The sequence below is a fragment of the Oncorhynchus keta genome, unplaced genomic scaffold (assembly GCF_023373465.1).
Source record: "Oncorhynchus keta strain PuntledgeMale-10-30-2019 unplaced genomic scaffold, Oket_V2 Un_scaffold_13320_pilon_pilon, whole genome shotgun sequence".
Classification (NCBI taxonomy): Eukaryota; Metazoa; Chordata; class Actinopteri; order Salmoniformes; family Salmonidae; genus Oncorhynchus; species Oncorhynchus keta.
In genome coordinates, this window is record NW_026290771.1 from 424,000 (window position 1) to 429,047 (window position 5,048).

Genomic DNA, 5,048 nt, shown 5'->3' on the forward strand with positions numbered 1-5,048 from the left:
TCCTTTGTCCAGGTGACATGCATTAGTTGTCTTATTTCAATCATCAAATGTTCTGTTTGTTTTGGTTTCACAGATCAGATCAATCTTGTGAAGTAGCGAAAGTTTTGTAGTATAGTATGTTGAGAGTATGGAGTATGTTGATCCAGAGATGAAACTGATTCCAAGTAGTCCAATTTGAAAGTCAGTTAGATACGAGTGTGCTATGAAATACTGTATGTAACTACATACAAGGCTGAAGTCTGCACATATCCAGTAGGACTGACTGATCACAAATGACATACATGGGAGGTTGATAACATTGGTTGAAGAGTTACACAAATGCCACATCTACACAAGCAATAAGCTGTTCAGTACCTACACGTATGTAAAGGCACAGGAACAGGTAGCCAAGGGAGGTAAGTACAGCACAGCCTAACCCTAGTCTGGTCCTCGATATAGTTGTGTTGTATAGCCAACTCCTAATGCTGTTATGCCAAGCATTGATCACAAGAGTTGACAAGAAAGCACAAACAGAACTGGGACCAGGCTAGGAGTCAGCAAGACAGCACAAACAAATATGGGAATGGCTAGGAGTTGGCAAGACAGCACATACAGATCTGGAACCAGACTAGGAGTTGGCAAGACGGCACAAACAGGTATGTGACCAGGCTAGGAGTTGGGAAGACAGCACAACCAGATCTGGAACCAGGCTAGGAGTTGGCAAGACGGCACGAACAGATCTGGAACCAGGCTAGGATTTGGGAAGACAGCACAAACAGTTCTGGGACCAGGCTAGGAGTTGGGAAGACAGCACAAACAGTTCTGGAACCAGGCTTGGAGTTGGGAAGACAGCACAAACAGATTTGTGACCAGGCTAGGAGTTGGGAAGACAGCACAAACAGATCTGGAACCAGGCTAGGAGTTGGGAAGACAGCACAAACAGTTCTGGAACCAGGCTAGGAGTTGGGAAGACAGCACAAACAGCAAACAGATATGGGATCAGGCTAGGAGTTGGGAAGACAGCACAAACAGGTCTGTGACCAGGCTAGGAGTTGGGAAGACAGCACAAACAGATATGGGACCAGGCTAGGAGTTGGGAAGACAGCACAAACAGATATGGGACCAGGCTAGTAGTTGGGAAGACAGCACAAACAGATATGGGACCAGGCTAGGAGTTGGGAAGACAGCACAAACAGATATGGGACCAGGCTAGGAGTTGGGAAGACAGCACAAACATATTTGGGACCAGGCTAGGAGTTGGGAAGACAGCACAAACATATTTGGGACCAGGCTAGGAGTTGGGAAGACAGCACAAACAGATATGGGATCAGGCTAGGAGTTGGGAAGACAACACAAACAGATTTGGGACCAGGCTAGGAGTTGGGAAGACAACACAAACAGATATGGGACCAGGCTAGGAGTTGGGAAGACAGCACAAACAGATATGGGACCAGGCTAGGAGTTGGGAAGACAGCACAAACATATTTGGGACCAGGCTAGGAGTTGGGAAGACAGCACAAACATATTTGGGACCAGGCTAGGAGTTGGGAAGACAGCACAAACATATTTGGGACCAGGCTAGGAGTTGGGAAGACAGCACAAACATATTTGGGACCAGGCTAGGAGTTGGGAAGACAGCACAAACATATTTGGGACCAGGCTTTGCCAAATAAAAATCAGTTTTTTTTGTTATTTTCTTTCCTCACAGTTTTTCCCCCAGTTTCCAGTTGGAGCAGTGGAGTGTTGATGGAGCTGGGTCTCCGGGGAGAACATTATGGGTCATATGTCACTAGAGTTTCCATTTAAAGTCTAGCTTGACCTTTGTGAAGACTGTTTTTCCTATCAGCTAGTGAATATTGTTAGTAAGAGTGTGGTAAATGATCTATAAAAAGACCCAGGCTTTGATGTCCCTGTGAAACAGACTGTTATTCTCAGAATAACCAATGTGTGTCAATGACAATATTATCATCATTAAAGGTCTTTTTTTTGTATAGTTGTGACCCCGACAGTTCATAGCTGTCCTGAATGAGCTATAGGATCTTTTTTTATGAAGCCTGCAAGGGATGAAATCATCAGGTCAAAACGATTGGCTTACTTGATTGAGGGAAAGCTTGGAGATGCTGACTTTGTCGTCGGTCTCGGCCTACTTGATTGAGGGGAAAGCTTGGAGATTCTGACTTTGTCGTCGGTCTGGGCCTACTTGATTGAGGGGAAAGCTTGGAGATTCTGACTTTGTCGTCGGTCTCCGCCTACTTGATTGAGGGGAAAGCTTGGAGATTCTGACTTTGTCGTCGGTCTGGGCCTACTTGATTGAGGGGAAAGCTTGGAGATTCTGACTTTGTCGTCGGTCTCCGCCTACTTGATTGAGGGGAAAGCTTGGAGATTCTGACTTTGTCGTCGGTCTGGGCCTACTTGATTGAGGGGAAAGCTTGGAGATTCTGACTTTGTCGTCGGTCTCCGCCTACTTGATTGAGGGGAAAGCTTGGAGATTCTGACTTTGTCGTCGGTCTCCGCCTACTTGATTGAGGGGAAAGCTTGGAGATTCTGACTTTGTCGTCGGTCTCGGCCTACTTGATTGAGGGGAAAGCTTGGAGATTCTGACTTTGTCATCGGTCTCCGCCTACTTGATTGAGGGGAAAGCTTGGAGATTCTGACTTTGTCGTCGGTCTCGGCCTACTTGATTGAGGGGAAAGCTTGGAGATTCTGACTTTGTCGTCGGTCTCCGCCTACTTGATTGAGGGGAAAGCTTGGAGATTCTGACTTTGTCGTCGGTCTCGGCTTATGCTATTGATGAAGGGTCAATGAGTTCAATAGACTATTGAGCTGTGTTTGAATCACAGGAGGTGGCAACTTAATAGGGGAGGCTCGTGGTAATGGCTGGAGTGGAATAAGTGGAATGGTGTCAAACATGGTTTCTATGTGTTTGATGCCATCCCATTAGCTCTGTACCAGACATTATAATGAGCCATCCTCCCCTCAGCAGCCTCCATTGGTTTGCATATTGTTAGAATGTCTCAGTGTCGTCCAGGTTTGGCCGATATAGGCCGTCATTGTAAATAATAATTGATTCTAAACTGACTTGCCTGGTTAAATCAATTATAGGCAGAGGCTTCTCATCCATGATGTTCATTTTGGCTGTTTGAATTACCATCTGCAGCCACTATTTACTAGAGTGATTACATTTGAGCTACAAGTGGCATCCTCCCCTGTTCAATTTGGAACATAGCCTCTCAACCACATGCAATTGATATTTAATTATCCATATAAATTAGTTAAGGGAATGGAGGGTGAAAAAGAGTGCAACCATGTGGTGGTCTCCAATAGAGGTGCCAGATTAAATATATAGGTACAACTGTCCCAGATTCCCGGTAACAGGGCAAATAATGACCAGAAGGAGACAGGGATACAGTCCCCATTGTATTTCCCCACACCAAACAGGCACACACACGCAAACTGGAATAGGGGAGCAAACTAGTGATAGTGTCACGCCTGCTCCTGCTCTTCCCTCCTGCAGCTCGAGGGCGCCAGGCTCCCCAACATTACGCACTCCTGCCACCATCATTACGCACTCCTGCCTACCCCCCGTCACGTCCCAGGGCCAGAGAGAGGGTTTGAGTGAGGGTTCTGAGTAGTACTCATGGACAACTGTAAGGGTTTTCTACAGAGGGCCTGTAGCATTTTGCATCACACCACTCTCCATTTAACACAAGGGAAGTCTGAGGACAGAGGAATACAAAGTGGTGCTCTCCACTGTTACAGAGCAAATGTCTGGCAATCTGGTAACACTTCCTGGGATATGTTTTGGGATAGATAAGGAGCACACGGTCGCACGTAAAATTAACAAAGCACTGTTGCCCCGGACAAAGCAGGGTTGGGCCCGATCATCAGTCATTTCCTTGAGAGGTGCAGTGTGAGACAGATTGATCTAAACGATAGATCACTAACCAGACTGCTATTGTGCTATCTGCCTTCTCCTCCAATGGTTCTGATGGAGATACATTCTGCAGTGTTATAGAGCTGTGAACGTGATACCTATGTGATAGAGGCGTCCCATGGAGGTTGTGCAGAACCTGGTGCAGAATAACTGATCAGTGGTCAGAAAATCCCCACATACATGTATTCTAATGGAGATTGTGCAGAACCTGGTGCAGAGTAAGTGACCAGTGGTCAGACAATCCCCACAGACATGTATTCTAATGGAGGCTGGTGGGTGGAGCTAAATGAAACGGAGTAAAACATGTGGTTTCCATATGTTTGATGTGTTTCATACCATTCCACTATTCAATTCCAATTACAATAAGCCCGTCCTCCTATAGCTCCTCCCACCAGCCTCCATTGGAATACATGTCTGTGGTGATTGTCTGACCGCTGGTCAAATTTTGACATTTGATTTGATTTGATTTGGTCAGTTACTATCTTCAGGTCTGCTATCTTATAGTGTATTCCAGGTTTAAAAATGTTTCTAAAGTGTGAATTGCCACTTTAAAATGTCTTGTATCACCACTACAAAAGACTAGACTTCTATTAACCACTACAAAAATGTACATTAATTATAATCCACACAATAATTTGCATTTCTCAGTAGCTGCAGGGTCAAATTAAGATCCTACATCTGTATCATAAGGATCCAAATGCAGGGCAGAGGCGTTCTGCTGGAAACAAGCAGACATGTGGTCCTGATTATTCCAGTCTTGTCAATGTGGAAGTGTAGGAGTAGATCCTGTCACCATCTTAACAGATGAACAACCCAGTGATGCCGCACACTGCAGTCTAAAACCTGGTGAGGAGCATGAATATGCATAGTAGCCACAGGGGTTAGCATGGAGTGTGTGTTTCACGACCATCTGTTGCCTTCATCTGCTGTGAACCTCTCACTTATCACTTAACAGCACAATCATACAACGCAGGTCCTATAGGCTCTAGTTTTGTCCCACCTTGACTACTGTTCAGTCGTGTGGTCAGGTGCCACAAAAAAGGACTTAGGAAAATTGCAATTGGCTCAGAACAGGGCAGCACGGCTGGTCCTTGGATGTACACAGAGAGCTAATATTAATAATATGCATGTTTAA